This window comes from Euprymna scolopes, chromosome 23 (genome assembly GCF_053919585.1).
Source record: "Euprymna scolopes isolate OS-2025 chromosome 23, ASM5391958v1, whole genome shotgun sequence".
In the NCBI taxonomy this organism is placed as follows: domain Eukaryota; kingdom Metazoa; phylum Mollusca; class Cephalopoda; order Sepiida; family Sepiolidae; genus Euprymna; species Euprymna scolopes.
In genome coordinates, this window is record NC_136504.1 from 109,678,376 (window position 1) to 109,706,157 (window position 27,782).

The 27,782-nt window shown below is 35.0% G+C and overlaps 1 pseudogene; it reads right to left on the bottom strand.

The window, feature by feature from the left end:
- Positions 1 to 3,108: 3,108 nt before the first annotated feature.
- LOC145246286 (U2 spliceosomal RNA) lies at positions 3,109 to 3,246 on the bottom strand (annotated as a pseudogene).
- Positions 3,247 to 27,782: the final 24,536 nt, after the last annotated feature.

The window sequence follows — 27,782 nt, forward strand, 5'->3', positions numbered from 1 at the left end:
CGAACAGGTCAGAGGGGGTGTATTGATTCAGAAGATAAAATAGGTCACTGTAACTACTATATCATTTCAGGGTAGGAGTGTCTATGGTGGTTAACAAGAAACTACCCCTTTCTCAGAGAGAGAAGGAAACGCCTGGAAGAATTGACCTCCTAGAACTACACTGCACCAGCAACCTTTCGCAGTCAACAGGGAAGGTTGTATAAAAAGAAACAAATCTAAACAGATACGGAAAAAAGGATCGTATGATTACTAACAATTTCTTAGCTTTTCGTTCGTTTAATGTAATGTAATTTAATTTAATTTAATGTTTTATATTTTAAACTACCTTTTCCAGTCGTAAATACGTCTAAAATACGTCGCTTTAAGTTCGTTTAAAATAATTTAATTTAATACGTCTAAATATTATATTATAATTAATGCAGACTTCTTAATTATTCTAAGCAGAAATATCGTAGATATTAAACGTAATATTAAATTCCTTTAAAAAAATGGAGTAAAAAAACAATAAGAATTTTTTACATGTGCATCCGAGTATTTTGTTTTTTTTCTAAACAGTTCACTTCTTGTGGGTAAAAAAAATACTCGAGCTGAGATCGAAACCAAAACCTAAAGTCAGCAAATCAATCACGATAGCCATTAGACCGAAGTGACACTTTCTTCTCTTTAAAAAGTGTTTTAAAACTTACTTATTCTTAACGTAAAGGATCTGTCGTATTAATGTTCGCGTATGCCCAGTCGTGAAACAGTTGACAACCAGATAAAAATCTAGTGACCCCAAGTACCATTTAAAAAAATTAATTTTTACCCTTTAACAGCGGTTTCTTGCGGATGAAAACCGATTAAAATATTTTCCACTTGTCTGAATATCCTATATACCAAATTTCAAATATGTAGATAAAACATTCGGTTAGCATATACGTTGAGAATTGTCCTCACACACATTTTCACATCTCGTGTCCTGCAATTTTCAAATTAAATTAACACGAAGAAACAAGGCGTGTTATTGTTTAACGATTCGGACTGTTATCTTTACTTAGGTAATTATTGATTTTTTTGCATTATTCAAATATTTTGTAAAACACGCTTAAATTTTCGGAGATTACGAATTGAGCACTCCAGTAACAGGCAGATGGCAAATACATTAATTTATAACTACTTCAGTAAAGTAAAGAGGGAAAACAAAAAATAAGAAACAAAAGTGGTGAAACGTAAATATTTGAACTTATTTCTCATAACTGGGAGAATCGTTTCAAAAGTAATAGTATTAAAGTCAAAAAATGTCGAAGACAGGAGTGGTATCAATCAAACGAGTCATGCTTTATGCTCCAGAATTTGTTTTTGTACATAGTCATCACATTTCGCACAGCATATTTTGTCACTTATGAACGATGGCTGTGAATGAACGTCAGGAACGCGATTCCTCATTTAACGGTTGTTCAAAAAATAAAACCGCGCTTCTCCACTATTAGGACGAAATCTTGTAGACGATAAATGGAGTTTTCAGGTAAAAAGATACAATGATTTCTACTGATATTTTTTTGTCAAATCTAATAAATTACAATGGTATCTTCCAAATTATACAGTCGAAATTACCTGAATATTACGGAATTATTAAAAAACAAAACAAAAAAAACAAAAACAACTGTAATCGATTTTCGTAATTTTTGGATATAATCTTAAAAACATTAAAACATGCATTTCGAACGGGGCCTTGTCATATCAAAGAATCTACAGTTGAGTTTATATGTCGAGCCTTTCGGCTTGTGTGGTAATAAAAATTCTCAAATGCACTCGTGATGTTAGGCTGTGTAAGGTGTTAACTTTGGTCGAAAACAAAAATATACAAAGATCTACGAAGACGAAAGTTGCACCAATAAAACAAACCGTCTTTAGTGCATCAACATTTATTTTTTTACATAGTCACCAGCATTCTCAATGCACATTTGCCAGAAATTCGATGAGACAACTCTGCTTCTGACGAACGTCTATGGCAGTTGTTGACCTCTTAGAATCCCATACCGTCTTATCTGCAATAGAGAGATGAAATTGAATGAAACGCGCAGTCATCGTAAACATGCAATTTGTAATCCCCTTATCAAGGTCCAGGGGCCACTCGAGGATAAGTATTAAAGAGTGTACAGTAGTCAATTGTAATTGTCAGTAATAGAAATTCAGTAAAGCGGAATATAGTCCCACAGGCGTACAGTTCTAAGCGAGAAGCTTTGTTCATGGAATCTACGTTTAGGTTTAGGCACAGATAAAGAGTGTAGGAAATTATTGATAGTGTTTTCTGCTGGAGAGGTGTTTCTTGGGAACGTTTGACGAGGAGAGGGGGGACATAGATTGAAGCTCAGTCGAGCACTTACCATGAAAATAACGATAAATCAAAGACAAACTCGCTACAACTCTTCTGTGAGAAAGTGGTTCCAGGGAAGGAAGAAAGGGCATCTCCTATGAGGGCACGAAGTTTATTTTGAACTCTATCAAGGCAGGATAAGAATTGAATATATTTTTAATGTTGTTTTACTTGTATAATTGATCGAAAACTCAAAGACTAATGATTTTTTTTTATTCTAAATAAAGCTGAAACGTATTATTATCATCGTTAGTATACATAATAATATTTTAATTTCTTTCATAAATAATTGACAATATTCGACTATTGGTTAATTTACTTTTTTTTTTAATTCGACAAACGTTTCAATGTATTCTTTATAGTAGTCTATCCAAGATTTTGTTAAATTCATTGCGTGATTTTCATCCATATAATAAACTAGGGCAAACTGTGGTCTACAAATTCCGACAGATATAGACCAGCCACAACGCAGTCATCAGACCAAAGGAAGATCAGCGCGGCGCCAAAGGAATAAAATAAACCTTGTCCCGAACTGTGTACTCTCCGGGAAGCGTCATACAGACGTTTATTGAATATAAAAATAAATGTAATTAAGAAAGAGACACGTGAACTCACCAATATTTACGGTGCTTAGTTCAGAAATAAACAATAAAAATAAATAAAATGCGAGAGTCAATGTTACATCGAACAAGGCCAATAGCCATTACTCGCGTGGAGAATGACTTGAATGGCTTTGAGACTGATGGTTGTAAAGTGGGTGATCATTTTACATTAAATTAATACAGAAAAGTGATCCCCCACTTTATATCACAAAGTAACAAACATAAGTACAGCATGTAGTAAGAACAGATACAACACTTTGATCTTGGCCAAAAGGCCAAGAAAAGGGTATTTATTTGCTCCCCTACCGAGTTACCCCCACATATGGTCTTTGCTTGCAGTATCTGCCGGAACAAATACTACACTTTGATCTTGGCACAAAAGGCCAAACAAAATGAATTTATTTTCTCCCCCACCGAGCAAATTAGGCACAATACCGATTTTTAATGTGAGGAGTGAAGGGAAAATGGGGACCAACATCCCGGGGAGTAGGGGAGCTGGATAGCGACAATTGGTATGAAGGGTTCCCCCAACATTGACCAAGTCTTATATGTGGGGTAGCCCCCATATATGGTCTTTGCTTGCAGTATCTGCCGGAAAAGATATTACATTTTAATATTGGTCAAAAGGGTATTTATTTTCTACCCCACCGAGCAAATTAGGCACAAGACCGATTTTTAATGTGAGGAGTGAAGGGGAAATTGATACCAACTCCCCGGGGAGTAGGGGAGCTGGATAGTGACAATTGGTATGAAGGGTTCCCTCTACATTGACCAAGGTCTTATATTTGGGGCTGCCCCCACATATGTTCTATGCTTGCAGTATGTATTTATTTGCTTCCCCACTGAGCAAATTAGGCACAATGCCGTTTTTTTAATGTGGAGAGAGAGGGAGGGGGAAGGGAAAAGGGGATCAGCTCCCGATGGGTGGGAAATGGGAGCTGGATGGTGACAATTGGTATGAAGGGTCGCCCCTACATTGACCACGTTCTGATATGTGGGGTTACCCTCACATATCGTCTTTGCTTGCAGTATCTGCCGGAACAGATACTACACTTAAATCTTAGCCAAAAGGCCAAAAAAAGCTTAAAAAGCTAAGAACAGCATCTATTAACAACAGACGTGTGATCTTAACCAAAAAGGCCAAGCACAAAAGTGTTACAGAGAGACCGACAGACCGACAGACCGACCGACGGAGTGACTTATAAAGCCGCTTGCACGCGACTAAAAACGGGATTCCTCGCTTGCAGTCTTCGACATTTTATATTTTTATTTTATTTTATTTATTTATTTATTACTTGTTAATCCCTAACAAGGCATACCGCAACTTGGACGTAAATGGCTACTATTTGCGAGTATGCCTACGAAAGATAAACAAGATGTTGGTTTACGTTACATTTTAAACTTTCCGATATCGGTACAGTCATGGTAGCCGGTAACAGGAAGGGAATTCCAAAGGAAACCTGTTCGAGGAAAGAAACTATTGGAGTATAACACTTGCTGGCACTTACAGACCTCGGCAATGAACGGGTGAGAATTTTTTGTAAAGTACATTTGTTAGGAATATGCACGTCTAGGGGTGCACAAGTGCAACGAGTTCATCAGAACACATTCCATTAAAATATTTATTGCTGCGATGGGGCAGAGGTTGGAGCTTAGTTGAAAACGTCGGACCTATTAGATTGAAAACTGTTTTTTGGACTTTATCCAAGAGGGAGAGGCTAGTGGACACTCAGGTGTGAGTAGTCTTCTAACTCGATAGGGGGAACCTACCTTCTTAGCAGCAGCCTTTGCAATGTCCTCAATGTATTTGTTCCAACTCATATTTCCCGTGAACCTAAAGGTGAGGAGATCCCCAGGTAGGGTATTATTTATCATGGATATCGGTAGTTGGAGAGGCGTCTTGGGATTGATTAAGGAGAGCAGCTGGTCTTACGAGCATTAAATATTTACCATCAATTTACTGCTCCATTCCACTACAGTCTGCTAGTCATTTTCTCACGACCCTGCCATTGTCTTAGATTGATGTAGTTATCCCCCTCCTGCATGTTATAGAGCGTTGTATTATCAGCAAATATACCCATCTCAGACACAATATTATTAGAGAGGTCGTTTAGTAATATCAGGAATAATAGTGATCCAAGTATCAACCCCTGGTGCACTCCTGCATTGATGTTATACTACTTGGGGATACTCCATTAGTGACAAACTAGATGATCCTATTGTCTAAGAAGGATCTAATTATATTTAGTATAGTTCCAGTGATACCGTACATTTTAGTTTTTATTAGTAGATGAATAATCGTCTACTAAATAGATAAATACGTGCTTATTTTATTTTTTAGTGGCAAGAGAACAATTGTCAAAGATGTGTTTTCGGAATCGGAAATAAGGCTAAATTTTTTTCCGATTCCAATACGGATTACAATACCCGAAATGATCCGATTTTTCCGATTCCCGATTCTGATTAATCGTGCCAACACTAGCTTTTATCTCAAATACTAAAATCAACAGTGCGGACAATTTCATAAGTGACCTTTTCTCTGTAAATTGCTGTATGTCCCTGGTCATATTCATGAACAGTTCTAGAAGGTCCACCGGGTTTGTATTACTGTACACATAGATTCGAAAAAGTTGTCAAAAAACAAATATATAACAAATAAATGTTATCAAAGGCAAGATAAGTTACTTTTCTACCAAACTGGATATATTTTTGTGTTTTTATTCAATGTAACATGTTTATTCAGCTCGAAAAACATGCAGTGTTTACCGATGTATTGGAAAATTCAAAATGGCGGCCGACTCTCACTTAAACACTGTAAGTTCGAGAAAAGGTGTTATAAATAATAAACTAGACAAAATACTATCAAAAACCACCGAATATATGTCAACCTATGTCACGGTAATATATATTGAGCGAATTTCTAACAGTATTTTGTCTAGTTTATCATTTATAACACCTTTTCTCGAACTTACCGTGTTTAAGTGAGAGTCGGTCGCCATTTTTAATTGTCCAATACATCGGTAAACACTGCATGTTTTTCGAGCTGAATAAACATGTTACATTGAATAAAAACACAAAAATATATCCAGTTTGGTAGAAAAGTAACTTATCTTGCCTTTGATAACATTTATTTGTTATATATTTGTTTTTTGACAACTTTTTCGAAGCTATGTATACAGTAATACAACCCCGGTCCACCTTCCTTAGCTTTGCCTTCGTTTTTATAGAAAGGGGTTTGTTTATTGCTAACCGTCCTAGGCGAACCAAACCAAAAATGCCAAGTGGGGCTGTCCAGGCATTTTTAGAAGTCAGGGTGACCTTCTTTGGGGTTACTTTTCAATCCCACTTTCCGACTGTAGTGAGATGAATTCTATCACAATATGTTAAGCATGATACTAAATTGAGTTGTTTAAATGATATTTTTTTTCTTCGTGGTAAATTAATTTTGTACATGTGATTTATCTTCCTTTCTATTTAAACTCTTCACTCGTAAGGCTAGGTTTGTATGTGTGTTTGTATTTGTTCCTGTTCCCCTGCTCTCCTCACATCACCACCGGTGTAGGTCTTTATTGCGTTTACGTTTTCTCTCTGATCTCGCGTGTTTCACACAACGATTCCTTTGGTTTATCGTTTTTCGGTGTTAATTTGTTAATTTGATGACCTGCCCACGCGGCATCCATAACCGCTTCTACAATGAAACTCAAAACGAGACAGCATCTAGAAACATTTGTATTTTTTATTTATTTATTTTTATTTTATTTTTATTTATTTATTCATTTATTTATTTTTTTTTTTTTTGTCGGTGATGAGCGAAGCTGCTTTCTAGGAAAAGAGAGGGTGGTACGCGCGCGGAAGACCGTCAAAGGAGACCCGAGCCGAAACACACCTTTGAACCAAGGAAGAGAATCAACACAAAAACTCGTCTCTCGTTTTATCTTTATGAGCTAAATTATGGAAACCCGTCCAGTCAATGTTGCTAAATTTGCTTCTCTTTTTCGTAAACCTGCATCATTGCGAACTCCTTTCGCTTTCAAAGATTGACGCTTATTAAATACTCTTCGTTTGATACTCACCCGTCTTAATTATTCCTATAAACGACAAAATATGTCTACAACATATTTTTTTTTTATTATATCGACTTTCACAAGTGCGTGTCTCTGTTTCGGTAGGGTAAAATTGCAGAAAAAATAGAAACCCGAGATTTTCTTTTTATTAATAACTAGCATGGGTGCCTGGGTGCCTGAGTGCCTAGTGTTGCCCGGGTGTTTGGAGGTGTGTGTAGACAAAATAATAATAAAATAAATAATAAAAATAAAATAAATAAGCGGTAGTAGGCAAACAGTCTCGAACACAAGGACGATTTAAAAAAAAAATTAAACAGATGGAGAGAGGTTAGATCGAACTCGAAAACGTAGAGTTATGTGTCTTCTTCGTTAATCATTAGGCCAAATCGGACAGACAATTCAACGAGTTGGTAACTAACTTAAGAATTATAGGAGTTGTTACTTAAACTTTTTCATCTTTAAAACTGGCCGGGGGCCAGGTTAGCTTCACACTTTCTGTCGTTTTATTTATTTGCTTCCCCACGAAAGCAAATTAGACACAAGGTCGTTTTTAATGTGTGTGTGGGGGAGGCAGCTTCCCCCCCACCCCAAAAGGGGCACTTTGGCAGTATGCAAATAAATAGCAACTGTTTTAGTATGAAGGGTTTCTCTCTACATTGACCAAGCACCAATTTACTTAATTCAAGTGGAACATTAAATCAAATACTACATTGCGACCCCGACCCGAAGGACATGCGCTGGCGTTTGGTCTTGAATAGTTTCGCTTTATTTATATAAAAAAGACACAAAGACCCGACACGACGGCACGGTGGGAATTTTGTTTAACTCGATCAAAAAAAAAAAAAAAAGGTAGAGACTATGTCCGTTTGCGAATCTGGGATATTACGGTCTGGGAAGTATGCGAAAACCTCTCGCGAGATCTAATCGACGCTAGAACCCCCACCCAAAAAGACTTTGTGGACATACACAAACGCTCGCGCTCATATTGTCTTTTATATAATAGATACAATTTTGCTATCGGTGCGTCAGAAACCAAAACTATAATTATATTTAATATCAGCAGGAATACCCATATTTGCTCGGGATTTATTGACGATCAACGAATGTTCCACAATTTCAATACTTTATTGCCATCGAAATAAGTAAAATCGACTTTTTTCAATCAAAGCGATTTGTTGTCTTCTAGGGGACTCACCACGGTGAACTGGGAGGAAGCTATATATACCTATCCACAGTGCTTTAATCTACAACATAGTGTAGTGTACATTGCACTGTAAAGAACCTGCAGTTGATTTAATAAAACCCTTTTTTTATATAATAACTGAAATAAATGTTTAAAATGTAAAAGTTATATATCATGGTTTAATTGTGCTCCAAACAGAAACATTAATTTTGGACGTGCTATTGTCTTATCAAAGAACCTGTCGTTGATTTGATGCCGGACCTTTTTCCTATGCGGTGATAAAACTTCTAACATGCATTTGTGATGTAAGGCTGTATCAGTGCGTAACTTGGGTAAAAATCGAGCTGCTTCTTCTTGGATCTGTTTTTTTTCGATTATCGATTTTAAATACTTATCGGAGGCATTTCCGTAGAAAACCTATATAATAAGACTGCCAGAGACAGAAAGTATATTTTTGTCAAATTACAAAAAGATAAAAATATAATAAAATATCTACCCAGCCGTTTCTGAATACATAAGGAACGAACGTACACACATACACACAGAGACAGAATGTCTTTTATATATAAGTAGAGAAAATAGAGTTTTAGAATCTCTGCGTCTGACACCTTAACTATACCATTAATTCCATAGCTTGTGGAGTTTTCGTATTGTTGAGTCAGAGACCGGAAGTATTCTATTATTAATGCAATTTTCGTATTGGCGCCTCAGTGAACGGAACTAGACTATTATTTTTTATTAATAATGGAGTTTTAGTATTATTTTGTAGGAGACCAGAACTACTCTATTACTTCTTATGAATGGAGTTTTCGGATTATTGTGTCGGAGACCAGAAGTATTCTATTACTAATGAGGTTTCCGTCGGAGATTGGAACTATACTATTACAACTCTAAATGGTGCAGTTTTGGTATTGGTGCGTCAGACCGGAAGTATTCTGTTGCTAATGCAATTTTATATCGACTTGTCAGAGACCAGAACTATACTATTATTTCTATTAACAATGCAGTTAGTAGGAAATAAGGAATATACTATAAATTATATTAATAATACACTTTCTGTATCTCTCCAGATGAGACCGGAAATACACTATTACTTTTATTAATACTCAACTATACTAATCCTTCTATCAATATTCAACTTTTTGTATCTGTCTATCAGAAACAGACATTATACTATTACATCTATTAATAAAGATGTTTTGTTCGACCGGACCGGAAGAGTAACAGTACGTTTATCTGTAACCTAATTTTACTATTGATCCTTTGAAGACGTGACCAATTATTTAATTATTAATGGAGTTTTGGCATCGGTCCGTAGAAGTCCGGCAATATAAAAAAAGGAAGTCCTTTGACAATAGTGTTTTTTTTTTATATCGGTAGATTGAATATCGAAACTATATTATTACTTCTATTAATAATGGAGTCTTGGTGGCTGCTCATCTGCTATCCGAGATATATTTCATGATACCAAGTATATCTGCACTTTTCATGTTTCGGAATATTTGAGATGTAGATGAAAAATTGTTTATTATATATCACTGCTCTCATCTTGAGTGTTATACTCCCAACGTTTCGGCCGTTATAACTTTCAAACCTTTTTACAAGGGTAAAATACTTACGCTTCGATCAGATGTGACGTAATGAATAAATAACATATTTAGTGCAGAATGCTAACAGTGCTATTAAAAGAAAATTATTACGGTATTTTTGTTTAATTTAATTGTTAAATAAGACGACTGAATAATAATTAACACAGGTTAAACTTGCACGAGAAACACTCGTCTAGTTCAAACCACTATCAATAATCCCCCACACTCTTTATCTGTGCATAAACCTAAACGTAGATTCCATGAAAAAAGTTTATTAGAACTTTACGCCTGTGGAACTGTCTTCCGTTTGGCTGCTTTCCAGCTGACTACAATATGGCCGTCTTCAAGTCCAATGTAAACAAGGTCTTCAGGAGCCGTTCCACTTAAGTTAATAGTTAAAAAAATTACCGAATTTCCATTAATAACGATTACTATATTGTCCAATTGACTACTGTACACTCTTTAACCCTTATCCTCGAGTGGCATCTGGGCCTTTATAAGTGGTAATGCCTATGTAAATAAAAACAACAAAAAACGTTTAACCCGGCCGACACATTGGGAAAATAGCAGCCAAGATTATGACAGTGACCCAAATAATGTAAATAAATTAGGAAGTTGATCTTGGGTTCACTTTCTTAACATTCGCTTGCCTTATTATCTTCTTTAGTTCTCGCAGTCTACAGAACAACGTTTCTGACAAAGAGAGAAGAATTGCTGTTTTCTGCGTCAGAGTCTATTCCATCTAACACGTTTCTTTGCCAAGTTCTTGACATTGAAGTTGTAATTTTTAGTTTCTTATATCAAGTTGCTTTATGTTTTGTCTCGACACATGCTCATGAAAATACTAATAAAAATAATACACATTTTGTATACGTTTGTACGACTCAAACAACGTATGCGGTTTACAAGAAAGTTATTTCGGACTTTTTTAATTTGGATTTCAAATGATGTATTTTCAAATAAGTTTTCGTTATATTACTTTTACTTGATATATCATTTTGAAATGCATGCTTAGCTCTATCTTATCGTTTAAATTACAATCGTTTTAAAACCATTTTGTCTCATTTTCAGAACGTTGAATCATCATCATCATCATCATCATCATCATCATCATCATCATCATCATCATCAGGACGGGCTCCTTGCCCGGACCAATGTGACTCTTCTTCTCAAGAGTTTCCTGTCTTCCATCCGCTGCCTCAGATCTTCTGATCAACGGTTGGCGTCGTGCGCTATTTGCTGGATGTACGTGGATCTAAGTGGTCCTTTGCTTGTGCGTCCGTGTAGTGGGGTTCATAGCAATACATCACTCACCAATCCATTCTTGTTCCTCAGACAGTGACCGGCGAATCGTAGGCGTCTTTCCCTGATGGTATTAGATATGGAAGGAAGCTTGCCATAAAGTTGCTGTTTCGTGGGATGATTTTGCCAAGATATGTTTAATGCTGTTCGTAACATATGGATGTATGTGCCGTCTAGTTTACTTTCCAATCTTTTGGCGAGTGTCTAGGCTGTAGCACCGTAAACAAGGACAGACTCTACCACTGCCCTAAAAAACTGCATTTTTAATTTGTTTGTTAGTGCATACTGAACGCAGCCCACCCAATGCAGCCCATGCTTTTGAGATTCGAATTTCAATATCTCTCTCTGTGGAAAATGTGTTGATGCCCAGTATTGTTTCAACCAGAGCCCTAATCTCTCCTTTCATATTGAAAGTCATAATCTTTGTCTTATCCGCGCTGATGCGTTAAATACAAGATGGAAAAAAAGGCAAATTTGCATAATTTTCTCATTTAAATTCAAGCTAGGCCGAAAAGCTACTGAACAGCTCGTAAATCAATTAAGCATTTTTACCCAGGCATCACTACTGAAGGTACAGAACAATGGTGGTTTGAAAAATTTTGTGGAGGTGACGAGAGTCTTTCAGATGATTAGCATAGTGGTCGGCCATTGAATTTTGACAACGATCGATTAAGCATCTTAGACGAAGCCAATCTATGTATGGCTGTTCGAGGACTCTCTTCTGAATGAGACGTTACGTATACGACGATTTACAATCACATAATAAAGATTTAAAATACAAACAAGCAAACTATATATATATATATATATATACATATATGTATATATATATATATATATATATATATATATATATATATTGTGTTTACTTACAAGAAGAGAACTGGTTGGAAAATACATAAATCTCGCATACACCTGTCTTAGTCCCTTGACGTGTTTTTACATTCTTTTTTTAAGGAATTTTATGTTACGTTTAAGACTGGGCAACTCATGAGCGTCTGCTAGTATATAAATATATCCGCAGGCTGAAACGTTTTGATCTTAAATTCCACGCAATTATGCAGAATGTAGAAACTATGCATAAATAGAATGCAACGTAATAGTCAAATGAAACCAAAAATCTTATTTAAAAAAAAAAAAGTAACTAATTTCTGATCGTTTTTCAAAGGAATATGCAATTTACCAAACCTCCGTGTAGTCGCCCGTATATTTTTGATTGAGCATATTAAGAAGTTAGTTTTATTATTATTTTTTTTTAATTTGAATGTCAGACCGAAAAAAAAACGGTATAGGTATATATTTAGATAGATAGGTTTCAGAAAATGTATTAAAATTAAAGTTTTACGTGTTGATTCTTATTTTGCATCCTTTGTATTTGGTATCAGTTTTTGAGGAATCCGTTGTTTTGTTTCAGTTTCGCTCAAATTTTGTTTTCATGGAAAACCCAACATCCAGTAGCCATTTTATTTTATCAGCGTGATCTTTAAATTTTACATTTTTTTTATTACACCTTATGTTTATCCGATTTCAAAAAATAGGCAACATAATAACCATTTCTTAAGGTATAAATCTATTAATGCGTATTGTAGGTTATTTTCTCCGACATCTTTAGAAAACAAAAGCATCGTATGTTAGAGTTATGATTCTACGTTTCTTTATATAATTCGTATATCTATAGTGAGTGTATTTACCATTTAACCTCAAAATAAAAAAAAATGCCGTTTGAAAATAAAACAAGAAATAGTCTCCACAATACGCGTTTTAACTCATTATTTATTGAATGTCTCCAGCAGCTGTCTTTATTATCTGTCATACATCCTCCGGCTTGTTTTGGAATTTGTCCGACAAACAACGCACTACAATAGTGTAGGTTATCTAATGTCGTCCATTTTTATAAAGAAACACGAGCAATGCCCTTTTGTCGAAAAAGAACATCTGTTCCTGACGTCAGTTTTGAACTGACCAATTTGAAATCTAGATAGAAACCCGCTTGCTGAATACTATCTGTCCACTTCTGGATGCTTGGATATTCCTGTGTTCATATCAAAACAGAAACAGAATTGACAAAATGATCTAATCTTTTTTAAAAATATTGTTTGGGGTTTGTAGACGTTGATGACAAGTGTCTAGTAAGTTGATGTTTTTGGGTTTTTTTTTTTCTTCATTTTGTTTGTAGTTGTTTGTGTGCATTCAGCGAGTGGCATGAGCCCCCTTTGAAAGTAGTTGGGAAATAATCACCTGCTTATTCTGCGCATTGAAGAATATTTTTCTTAAAATATAGAAGACTAAAAGGGAGACCCGATGTTGTCCGGGATTGAATGATGATCACAGAATGTTTCACACTCTTATATTTTTATTGTCATCGAAACCCGTGAAATCGCCCGGGCACATGTCTCTACGCATTAACTTATATATATATGTAATTCGGCACTAATACTGTAGTGCACTCTAGAAGACCTACTTTTTCTTTTATAAAATTATTTTTATATAAACTTCTTCCCAGTTAAAGAAAAAAATAAATCATTAAGAAACGTGCGTGCGGGGTTTAAACCTACAAACTACGTCATGCAAAAACAAAAATTAAAAAAAAAAACGTCAATTTTCAAGTCTTATAAAATTCTTTGCAGCTAATGAAAAAAAAATAATAAATTTACGTGCGGAGTTTGAACCTACAGACCACGTCAGAGCAAAAGAAAAAAAAATACGCTATCACCTTACCCGCAGTAGAATTTTCACAGCCCGTGGTTCTATCATTATTGCTAAGCGACGACATGGAAAAATGGCTGGACCGATGATAGATAAATGAAAATATGGTATCGATTATCGGAAATTATCGGGCGTATTCTGAGATAAAACTAAGATCACTAAAGTTCAGTAAATTTTAAAGAAAATCTTTCAGCCGTTTCGGAGACTATAAGGAACGAACTCACACACAGACAATGCTGCATTCATATAGTTGCAGAGATAGATATTCCGAATCGTTAAGAATAATTTGCGTGGTAGTGGTTCAAAGCGTGTGTCTCACGACCAATAAAGATAAATGGTCGTCGTCAAAGTCGAACCAATGGTAATCGGCAGTTAAATTAACGCAAAATCGTTTCCAAATTTTATCTACCTCCTATTTTATTCCTCTCGACTGGATCGGAGGGGATTCCAAATTGTATTATGTGTTCATGACCTGAATGTTTCATCTCTCTGTTCTAGATATTGACGGTATGAAACTATGAGAAAGCAACAACTATTATGGACGTCCGTCACAAGCAGAGATACGTAATTGACTTTTTTTTAATAGAGAAAAATCAAAATGCTCAGCATTCACCGGCGTTTGTTGAACGTTTACGAAGCTGATGCAGTTGATGCTTGCATTTCATCGATTTCAGAGTAAGGACTTAGGTGTAAGCGTGCTCCAAATTTTTGTAGCCGAGGTCTCGTTCATCTTTGGCAAAAGTGCATTGAGAATGAGTGTAGAAAAGTGCATTGTGGAGGCATATTATGACTAAGAATTCAGGAAACCCCACCATAACACAGTTAGTAAACACTGAGAATTACCGGTGTGAATTCTCTTAGCGTTTTTTTTTTTTTTTTTTTTTTTTTTTTTTTTTTTGTTGTTGTTGTTGTTGTTGTTGTTGACGACGACGATGATGTTGATGATGATGATTCTGGAAACTAAATTATATAGCAGAAATCTAATAAAAGGTGTAAATACATGGGCAGTATCACTAGTAAGATACTCTGGACCGTTTATAGGGTGGACTAAAGAAGAACTGAGACAGCTCGATCAGAAAACCAGGAAACTCATGACCATGCACAACGCCCTACACCTGAGGGACGATGTTGACCAACTCTACGTGAAAAGGATAGACAGCGGGAGGGGACTGGTTTGTATATAAAACTGCGTGAATAACAAAAAAAACAACTAGAAAATTACATAATGCAATACACTGAAAGAATAATCATTGCAGCGAGAAACATTGAACACACCAATAAAACAAAAAACAGAGAGACAAAGGATAAAATAAGAAAAGAGAAATGGGAAGAGAAACAACTACGTGGAAGATTCATAAGACTTACAAAAGATGAGATTGACGAAAACACTTTGAAATGGATGCGAAAACAATACGTTACCCCAGAAACAAAATCCGTAATAACTGCAGCACAAGATAACTCGATAAGAACCAACCACATCAAAGCAAAAATCGACAAAACACAAGAAAACAGCATATGCAGACTCTCTGGCCAAAGTAACGAAACGATAAACCATATAGTAAATGAATGTAGCAAACTAGCTCAAAAAGAATACAAGAACAGGCACGGCCAAGTTGGAGGGGCAGTACCATGGGAATTGTGCAAACAATTGCATCTCGAACACGCACACAAATGGTACAAACATAAGTCAGCAACAAAAGATGAAAACGAAAATCACAAAATTATGTGGGTCATAGACATACAAACGGATAAACTGAACAAGCAAGAAGACCGGATGTCGTAATAATTAAGAAAAAAGAAAATTCCTGCCCAATCGTAGACTTTGCAGTTTCAGGTGACCACAGGACAAATATCAAAGAAAAGGAGAAACGGAGCAAATGCACAGAGCTATCTAGAGAGCTGAAAAGAATATGGATGATGAAAAAGGCAACATAGTATCTATACTAGTAGGAGCACTAGGAACAATTCCGAAAAAAACTTTGAGAAGAGAATGGGAGAAATTGGAATCAGAGGAATGGCTGGAAAGATACAACGGACAACAATAATGAAAACAAAAAGCTGAAATATTAAGGAAGCCCCTGGAATGAGGAGACCAGTACATCTTTAATCCGGCACACGCACCTCTAATTGCAAACCTAAAAAAATATTCAGGCAATAATTTAAATTGAAATAATTTAAATGAAAATAATTGAAATGAAAATAATTTAAATGAAAAATCCTGTCGTAGTTTTTCCTTTTTGTTCAGAAAATTATTGAAAGAAACAGTTTCTAAATTATTGAAGAACTAGTTTTAACAAAAAGCAAAGCTTATGATCTAAGCAGTATAACACGCGACCAAGTATTTTTTTTTTCATTTTGGCCCACGTAACTTAAAGTGTCAGCAATATGACCCCCCCCCGTCTGAAAAATATGGAGACTCCTGAACTAGATGTAGAAAATATACACAATTCGAAGATTTATTTAATTCTATTCATCATTTTTAGATGCAAAATTATGCAAATTCAAAAAAAAAAAAAAATGAATATAAACATAATAATTTGGGGTTTCCAGATCGGTAACAGGAGTGCAAATGGGTTCCCTTTTATTTCAAGTCAACGCTGTTGTCCTTGCTGATGGCTAAATGGAATAAAATTGGCGGAATTAAAGAAACGAAATCAGAAATCTGTCAAGTGCTCGACAGTGAAACCATATTCGTGGATGAAAAGAACTGGCTAGAAGGCAAAGCATTGGCAAACGGAGACAGCAAGAATCAAAGAGATTTAATGAAGTATGTTTGTTTGGTTGGGAGGGAGGAGTAAACAGATTTAATTTCGTCTGCGTAAACAAACAGATGCAAGAATCTTCCGAATGCTTAAATAAGTTGGTTGTTTAGTCTGTAATGAAAGGCTAACGCAAACGACACTGCAAAGTGGGATTGAACATAATGAATCGATGATGTCAGTTTACGGAATAACAATTTCCATCATCCTCGACTCGACGATCCTGGGAATTTCTTCTAGTGAAAATGACTAATAAAATTCAGATCTGTGAAATCTAGCATTAATTGAGGTTTATGCCTTCTATTTATGCTATTATTGTGGCTGTAGAAAATAAATTCTGGAGCACAAGAAGTCACTTGTTTGAATAGTACTACTCTCATCTTTGTAGTTCTTTAATGCTTTAGTTTTTGAGGGGAAAAATAGACCTTACTTTTGGAACAACACACACATACATACATGCATACATACACACACACACACTCATATATATATATATATATACATATATATATATATATATATATATATATATATATGTTTTCCTGCTTTCCGGCTGACTACAATATGGTTGTCTTCAAGTCTAACGTAAATAAGTTCTTGATGAGCCGTTCCATATAAGTTATCAAATTTACCAAATTTTCATTACTAATGATTACTATATTGACCAATTTCTACTGTACACTCTTTAACCCTTATCCTTGAGTGGCCTATTGGCCTTGATAATGTGGTGATGCCTATGTAAATATATATATATATATATATATATATGTATATGTATATATATATATATATATATAATACTAGCCTGGGTGCCGGGTGTTGCCCGGCTGTTTGGAGATGTGTGTTGAGCAAAAAAGTGGTAGTGGACAGGTAGGCTCAAACCTGTACCGCTATGGTTGTGCCCATCGCCAAACCGGAAGTGGCATAGGTTTAAATTAAGACTTGTCAATCGGAAAGAGGGAATGACTTTCGAAAATATCGGCGAAAAAAGCGACCCCTCCTTGTAGAAAAGTGCTCAGTTGAGGGTGAAGGAATTAATGTTTTTGGCCAATTTTCCGATATTTGTCGTCCGAACGGTTGAGCTTTAATATGATTCAAATCTCGTGAAAATCAGTCGCATCTGTCGACAGTTTTAGGCAGACATACAAACATAAATACATAGAGTGGGAGTATACTTTTTTTCTACAAGGTGGTCCACTTAAAATATCCTAAAACGTAGTAGAACGAGGCCAATTCTTTTATTGTTTAAATTACATGCAGTGTTATATAATGTTCTGCTTTGGTTGGTCTACATTGTAAGGATTATTTGCATAGGCTTTTTGTTTTAAAATCCCACAAAGATAGAAATCACATGATGACAAATCCGGGGAACGTGGTCGCCATAAAACTGCTTATTATTCTCTCTTCTGTAAACATGTTATGAACTCGTGTCACGTAGCGCCATCTTGTTGGAAAAAGAAAAGTTGTCTTGTAGTGCCAGTTAATCATTATGAGAAAGATGAGAGAGAGAGAGAGAGAGAGGGAGAGGGATAGTTCTAAGTGGGCCGCTTAATCTGAAAAATAAAATTATAGAAAGATTAGAAAGATTAGGCGTCTTTTAATGCATCTAAAACCAAGCTTCTCTCTTTGCATCATCAACATTCTAATCCACATTTGGCATCAATTGAAATGAATGGCTCTCGTCTTCAGGAGGCCTCAAGTTTTGACAAGCTTCTGGGCTTGACCATTACTCCTGATCTTAAATGGAACACGTACATCAAATATGTTGCCAAGGCCGCTGGAAAAATGGTGGGATCTTTCTATCGATCCGGTAAATATCTCACTGCTGATGCTATTCTCTATCTATATAAGAGCCAGGTACGTCCAAGGATGGAATACTGTTGCCACATCTGGGCAGGAGCTGCTAGAAAGGACTTGTCCTGCCTTGATAGAGTTCAAAATAGACTTCGTAGCCTCATAGGAGATGTCCTTTTCTCTTCCTTGCAACCTCTATCTCACAGAAGAGATGTTGCGAGTTTGTCTCTGATGTATCGTTATTTTCATGGAAAGTGTTCGACTGAGCTTCAATCTATGGTCCCCACTCGCCAAACTTTAACAAGAAACACTAGACTAGCTGTAAACACTATCAATAGTTCCCCCCACTCTTTATCTGTGCCTAAACCTAAACGTAGATTCCATGAACAAAGCTTCATTCTTAGAACTGCACGCCTGTGGAATTGTCTTCCGTTTTCCTGCTTTCCGGCTGACTACAATATGGTTGTGTTCAAGTCTAAAGTAAATAAGTTCTTGATGAGTCGTTCCATATAAGTTATCAAATTTACCAAATTTTCATTACTAATGATTACTATATTGTCCAATTTCTACTGTACACTCTTTAACCCTTATCCTTGAGTGGCCTCTGGGCCTTGATAATGTGGTGATGCCTATGTAAAAAAAAACTGTACTTTTCTACTGTATTGATATTGAAGATTTTATGACGGTCTGTATGAAATAAGAATTATATCATTACTTCTATTAATAATGGTGTTTTCGCCTAGAACATCTAGGTTTCCACCTCTGTTCCATCGATGAAATTTTGCATCCCTTTGCTTGTTTTATAAATACTTTAATGGTATGTGCTCCGACGAACCTCATGCCTTTGTACCCCCTCTACGTAAATACCTTTGATAAATCTGACAAACAGCAAAATCCCACCCTTACATAGTAGAGATCCTTAGTTGCCTGAAAGTCTTCTACTCTCTTAGTTTTCCCCTAGAACTGCTAGGTTTTTCCCCCAGAACTGCTAGGTTTTTCCCTTAGAACTGCTAGCTTTTTCCCCTAGAACTGCTAGCTTTTTCCCCTAGAACTGCTAGCTTTTTCCCCAGAACTGCTAGCTTTTCCCCCTAGAACTGCTAGGTTTTTCCCCTATAGAAAGATTGGAAAGATTGGGCTTCTTTTAACTGTACTTTTCTACTGTATTGAAGATTTTATGACGGTCTTTTGAAAATAAGAATTATATCATTACTTCTATTAATAACGGTGTTTTTGGTATCGGTACATCGGAGACCTAAACTCGAGTATTGCTCGTATTTTAAATGGCGTTGTAATATTGGACTTTTGGAGACGGGAACTATATTATTACCTCTATTAATAATGAAGCTTTTGTAACGGTTTGTCAGAAATAGAATCCATACGATTACTTAATAATTAATAATGGTGTTGTTGCTATCTTTACATCGGAGATCTGAGCCATAGCATTATTCTTGTTTAAAATGGAGCTTTAATATTGGACCGATGGAGATCGGAAGTATACCATTACCTCTGTTAATAACAAATTTGGATAACGACTTGTCCGAAATTGGATCCATACTATCACTGCTATTAATAACGGTGTTTGTATTGTCGGTATATCGGAGACCTGAACCCTAGCATTACCCTTGTTTAAAATGGTGGTTTAATATTACACCGTTGGAGACTAGAAAGATAATATTACCTCCATTACTAAGATTTGGTAACGGCCAGTCAGAAATAGGAATTATACTTTTCTTCTATTAACAAACTAATATGTATATCGTCGCTTAATGATTTTGGATATAAAATTGCAAGGAAAAAAGCCAAATGGCTCCGTTTAAAGACAAACGATTCATCAATTTGAATTCGGTACAATTCTAAACCTCTATTTAGACAAAAGTATGACTTTTGGGCGAAAAATAAAAATGAGACCTAAAAGGAGTGTTTTTTACCCCTAAAACACCCCTGGGCTCAAGCCCCACAATATTCCCATGGCAAAATAATACGTTTCCAGAGGTTTATTCATATGGTCTTGCTTTTGGGTAATTTTCAGCAAAATCTAAGGATTGGAAAAGATTCTATTGTAAGAAAAACTATCAAGATGAGAGCGATATTCCAAACAATAAAAACTAATACCAACCTCTATCTAAAATATCTTTTAAACAATTTATCTAACCTTGAATGCATCGAATTTATAGGATTTTTGTTCAAATGAAAAAGAAATAAATTTGAAAACATTAAAAAATCGAGTAATTCTGATAATTTTTGTTATTAAATGAAAAAAAATGAATAATTTGCCGGATTGCCGCATTAATTTCTATTTCAGTTACATAAATTCTTTAGAATGAAATACTTTGGGAAGTTCTTCCAAACGAATAACCTCTACTTAAGCCATAATAATAAAAAATGATAACTTAAACAGATTAAGTTCTAGCGGGTTTGGCACTTACGTATGACACAGGTCAAGATACACAGTTGTCAGACTATAATTATTTTTAAGGCCGAATGTTCAAGAAAACAATTTAATAAAGACGATATTGTAAAATTTGAATTTAACTTGTAAATACTATTTAACAAATAGCATGAGTCGTTAAATCCAAAAGCACCAAATAACATTTAGTTTATCAAAATAAAATTGTAAAAAAAAAAAATTGTATCAAAATATAAGGCACATGTATTATACGGCTGGGACCATTTTGTTTTGTTGAGTTTCATTGAACGTTACAACCGAATTCAACAGTGAGGCACTTATGCATTACACGGGCAGGGCTATTTTCTTTTGGTGGGTTTCATTGAACGACTGATAGGGGGAGCAAATTTTCAACCTACTTCAACCGTGTCAATAATTAAGTTTATATTTTTTGTTATAGTTTTACATTAATTCAAACATTTTTTTTTATTTAAATTTTATTTTTGTCTTAGGGCGACATTTTTCTGTTGAATTGTGTTAAAAAAATCCAATGTTGCTCGAATTTTTATTGACATTCTATTTTCTCACGATGCGTTTCCGTTAAATTTTTTGAAAAAAAAATCCAATGTTCCCCAAGGGAAGAGTTAGACACAAGGTCGGTTTTTTTTTGATGTGGAGAAAGGAACACAAAAATTGCCCCAGTCTAGGATTCTTCCTCCACTGACTGAGGACAGAAAAGAGGGTGTGTAGTATCAGAACAGATACTACACCTTGATTTTAGCCAAAAGGCCAAGTAATGTTGTTTTAATACAAAAATGTATTTTTTTCAAAAAATGTGTTTACAATTATATTTTGATACATTTTTATTTATTTAATATATAGTAATGTGACTGATAATTTAAAATTCAAATTAGAATTAAAAATTTAAAATCTGTTTCATAAGAAGGAACAACAACAAAGGCAATAATTTGTACGATCGTTTCGGAAACGATGTTTTATTGTGACAGACATTAAACCATGGACAATAATTTTGATATACAGTTTTTTTTTTAAAACAAAGTCTCCTCATCAGCAAAAGTATTTGGTGGGGTTTTTTATATGTAAAAGACACCATAAATAAACCTAGCAATTTTTAAGTAAGACAGATATATCTGGAAAAAAAGTAAAATATAAAAGAAAATATTTACTTGATAAGAAAAGTAAATATAAAAGAAAATATTTACTTGATAAGAAAAGTAATATGGGTTGATATATATATATATATATATATATATATATATATATATATGTATGTATAATTCTTAACTTTTATTAAAAATATATTATTATAACCTTATATTTAAATCAAAATACAATTTATAATTTTATTCTGTTTTTTTTTATTCTCACTGTTTCCTTTTCACTAACGAATGGTCTATGATCGTTTTCCTCTTCTGCATTTTTCCTTTTAATATCCTGAAGATGTCCTCTGCAATAAGGGACGAAACGTTGATCACCATTTTATGAATTCATTCGGTTTTTCTTTTTTCAAAACAATATATATATATATATATATATATATATATATATATATATATATAATTGATTAATGAAATGTAGGTACCTTGTTAACATAAACTAAAAAGAAGAAAAATTCTTCAAACGTGCTCAATACGAGTGTAGATGTTATGATGTTATATACATACATATATATGTACATATATATATATATATATAAAAGTGAACGTGTCTGTGTATCTGTGTGTCTGTCTGTGTGCCTGTCTGTCTGTGTGCATTTCCCTACGAAATAACTCTGTCAATTTTTAGTCTACAGACTCGAAATTTGATATACAGGGTACTGAGATTTGTTTTAATTTCAAATCAAAAGATTTTTATTATTCTGTGTAAGATAAAGTATACATTTGAAATGTAACTCTTTATCCTATAGGATTTCGATATCTACCATCTCTTCAGAGGAGAAAATATTTTCTCTTCTGAAGAAATGATAGGCATCGACATCCCATAGGATAAGAAGTTAGAATATTTCAAATGTGTCTTTGTCTTACATAGAATAATATAATCTTTTGATTTGAAATGAAAACATTTCACGTCATAAATTTTTGATTTTATTGAATGATTAAAATTTGATTTATTTGCTCTATCTTGTATATCGAGCAATTTTTATTTAGATCGGATAGTTTTTATAAAATATTACTGCCAATACTATCTTGTAAAACTTATAATCACAGGTTTTCATACCAGTTGATTATAGATAATCTTATTCTTAATATATATATATATATATATATATATAATGTAAGTATATAATGTATATATATATATATATATATATATATGTATATATAATGTATATATAATGTGCGTACATATATATGTATATAATGTATACATATGCATATATATAATGTGTGCAAATATATGTATATATATAATGTATATATATATGTGTCTATATAATGTGTTTATATATATGTTTATGTGTGTGTGTGCGTGTTCTCAGGAATATGCACCATTTTCATTTGAGGACATCTTATTTGTCTTTTTTCGTATCAATTTATCAACGCCACGAAATATTATAACTGGCCCATTTCGATTCAGACATTTCTTTGTTATAAAAAAGACAATCATTATTTTTTTTTTATTTAGAACTTTTTTTTAAATTTTTTCTCAAACGTCACTTTTGTTATAACTTCAAACTGAATAAAATTACAAGCAATTTTGCTTCTGCAATTTCCCATCAACTCGGACGCTTAATAAGGAAATAGAACATCGAATGCGACATGTTACTGGCATCAAGGCGAAGGTAATTCTTCCCGGTTGATTGTCTTCTAAAGCTTTTTCGAGGGGGACTAATGGGACAAAACTACGACTAAAAAATATGAATAATGAAAAAAAAAATACCAATTATGTTGTCGTCTTAGTGAAAAAGACGAAGGAAGATTTAAAAAGAGAGAGTAAAAAAATGTAAATTTCTTTTTTTTATTATTTCCTCACACTTTAACGACATATTTCGGTGCGATAATGAACATCCGTTGCTAGTAAAAGATTTCCATTTCCTCTTGCAAGCGAAAACACAGAAAACATGGTCGACAATTCACGGCTCATTCCCTGGCCGAATGCAGAACGTATTTTTGACGACGTATTATTATATATTCGCTCTTAATCTTTGACGAACAATGAAATTTTGATTGACGAAAATCACGACAAACGTTCTCTTTTTAATCTTTTATATTTCTTCTGCTCACATAGTTTTTTTTTTCTTGGATTGTCACAACATATCAAGGCCTGAGGGACACTCAAGTATAAAGCTTCAGTTTTATACAAATGGTAAGTCAAGATCAGTCACGGTAGGGTTTGAGTAGAGCTAGCTTATCGAAATGGACTACTCAATAAGAATTTATTCATTTTTCACTTGAGGATAACCATGTTATAGTCAGTCGGGAAGCGGACAAACGGTATCAAGGCCTGAAGGACACTCAAGAATAAAGCTTGTTTTATACAAATGGTAAGTCAAGATCAGTTACGGTGGGGCTTCAGTAGAGCTAGCTTATCGAAATGGACAATAAGAATTTATTCAAATAGACTTAACGACGACCATGTTATAGTCATCCGGGAAGCAGACAAACGGTATTGCGATCACCAAACGGGCAGTTCTCGGAAAGAAACTTTACTCGTGGAATTTTCCTGTAGTTTTAGGCACAGATAGAGAGTGTGGAAACTTGTTGGCGGGTGTTTCAGTTAGGCGAGTATTTGTTGTGACCGTTTTACGTAAGGGACCATATATCAGAGCTCAGTCGGGTATTTACCTGAAAAGTAAGGATAGAACAGAGATAAACTTGTAGCGTCTCTTCTGTAACCCTGTCAACATGATAAGTTATTTTCAGGAGTTTTGGCCCGGATGTGGCAACAGTATTTCATTTTAGGCCGTATTTGACTCCAACAGTTTCTTCTTTAATCGGATTACTAGATTTAGAATGTCCTTCCTCTTTCCTGCTCCACTGACTGTACTTACTTTTAGAAATTTAAATGTAATGTAAGCAGACATCTCCCTCGCCAGCTCTTAACAGTTACCTGTTAGAGACAAACTTAAATAGTAACCCCTTAACGTTCAAGTGGCATGATGCATTGTCCAGGGCGAAAAGAGTAAAAAAATATTTAATGGAATGTGCTCTGATGAACGCAGAGCACTTGCCTCTCTCAAAATATATACGCCTGCCAATATGATATAAATGCGGATGTGCCTCGGTGGTTGGATCCGTGGACCTTTATTATTCCTGATATTCATAAATGACCTCCCTGATAAAATTGTCTCTGAGAGGTGTATATTTGCTGACGAAACGACGCTCTATAACAGACACGAGAGGAAAACGAATTATCACATATCCAAGGCAATGGGGGGGGAGACGCTACAGGAGGACCTCCAGTCTGTAGTGGAATAGGGGCAAGAATGGATGGTCATATTACATGCTGCCAAGACTAAGCTTCTTTCCTTAAATAATTACAAGAAACCTTCTCAACCACTAAGAGCCATGGCTAATGATACGTTACCTGAATATAGCTCGTTCAAACTCCACGATTTAACATTCACAGAAAAACATGAGTTAGAATACATCGAGGGTATTACCAAAGCTGCTGCAAATAATGTTGTGTCTCTCTACCGTGCTAGAAAATTTCTTACGCCCGAAAGTGTCCTGTTCCTCTACAACGCCACTATTCGCCAATCTGCGACATTGGGCTGACGCATCTGCTATGACTTACTTGCCCTTGAACAGGGTCCAAAAGAGAGTCGCCAATCTCAAAGGTCCCGCATTGTTATCTAGGTTTCAACCTCTGTCCCATCGACGAAATTTTGCATCTCTTTGCCTGTTTTATAAATACTTTAATGGTAGGTGCTCCGACGAACTACATGCCTTTGTACACCCTCTACTTAAATACCTTTGATAAATCTGACAAACAGCAAAATCCCACCCTGACATAGTAAAGATCTTTAGATGCCTGAAAATTAGTTTTACCCCTAGAACTGCTAGATTTTTTTTTCCTTCATAGTTCTCACTTCCCTGACTTTACTGACATGCAGGTTCAAATGTAATGTAAACAGACCTCTTGCTGCTCAACTCCCTACATAGTATCCCTGCAAATTATGTCTCAGATAGTAAGGTGGCACTGTGTGATGTTTCGGGTAAAAATGCAATAAAATAAAACAGATAAACAGCAAGATCCCACCTCTTTTACTGTTGAGATTCCTAGATTCCGAGAAGACCTCTACTTTAATAGTTTATTCGTTAGGACTGCTAGGATTTCGAATTCACTTCGTGTTTTCTCCTTCCTATTCTGTAGAAGCGCAATGCTCCACGTTTATCTTTTTCAACAAGAACCCAGATAGTAGCCCCTTAGATTCAAGTAGCAATACGCTATGTTTCAGGCGAAAATGAGTAAAATAAAACTGTTATACGACAGATTTTTTTTTTTTAAAATATAAAAGAAAACAAATGAAGCATACACAGTGAACGAGGCATAAAAAATGACTAAGTTCAGCATCCCCCCCCATTTAGCCCCCAAATGCCCAGGGGATGTCAATTCCTGGTAAAAATGAACCAACGGTGTAGTTTAAGGCCTTAACATATGTAAAATTGAGTGCTGCATCATCCAATAAAAGAAATAACCAAGTTCTTCATTTGTCTCCTTCCAATTAGCCCAAAAAGAGCCCCTGGGGGTCACCCAAGAATTATCGCGACGTATAAACAAACACAATTATATAGAAATCAGTTAGTTACAACTTTTGAGAAATTTTATAAATATCCAAGGCATCAATTTTTTTAATAAGCAGAAAAAAGTGTCAATTTTAGCCATTTTAACCCGAAAGGCACCCGTCGGAGGGGTGGGAGCTTTCCCGGAAAATCCGTTCGGTTACTTTTTTACTCAGATCATATTTAATGTTTGTGCAAAATTCTCGAAACATTCCAAGGCGAAGTTATTGAGAAAAGTGCGGACGGACGAACAGACAAGGGTAAATTTACAGGTCCAGTCTTCTTTTGTCCGGGGACCAAAAATAAAACCCAATAAAATACATAAAAGAATATTTTCTAATTCAATATGCTAAACCGATCCTAAATCTGCCTTGATCTTTGCGGGAGAAAAGCTTTAAAATGCGGAGAAATGCAATCATTTACTTGAAAATATCTAATCGTATGCGACAGCTAAAGTCGTAAATAATTAAAATTTTTAAACACTATCTTCGCTGTTGATATTTTATTTTCTCTCTGCTTTTCTAGGATTTAACCGTATATATACGGATTACTATCAAGGGCGACTTGCCTCTAAGCTGCAACCCACTACATGACGCGCGTACAGATTCCGTATTAGTCAGAATCGTTCCGGTGCTGTTGGTGGTGGTAGGGGAGATATCTGGCGATATTCTTTAAGGTGCAGGTCATACAGGCAACAGATTACCGGATAAGATTTCATTCATATCTGTGATTTAGCGGGAGAAACGCCTTTCGATTTGCTTTTTAATTATCTTTGAATGTTTTATTTTATTTCTAATTTAGATTTGTATTTTTTCATTTTTTTTTTTATTCGCTTGCTTCTAATCAAAATGGCGAAAAAAGAAGTACTTCCCTTTCTGGTAAAAAAAAAGGCCCATACAATTCAACAAAATGAAAGGGAACCAATGAACAGAACAATACTACAAGCAGCAACAACAACACAAATAATAATTACAGAAAAAAAGAGAAAGGGAGAGAAAGAAAAGGAAGAAGAAAAAAACAACGCATGATCACAAGTAATCTATCTATCTATCTATCTATTATATAAAACGAACTTCGTCTCTGCGTGTGTGCATGTGAGTTCATTTCCTACGGATTCCCACAGGGCTGCGTCGATTTTTGCAGATTTCACACAAACGTACTTTATGTGCCTGGCAGTGTTCTTAGATAGAGTGTGTATCAGAATGTCTTCGATAAGTATCAGAAAATCGATAATTGACAAAATCTGATGAAAGAATGAACGGGCGATTTTAAAGTTAACGCTTAATACAGCTTT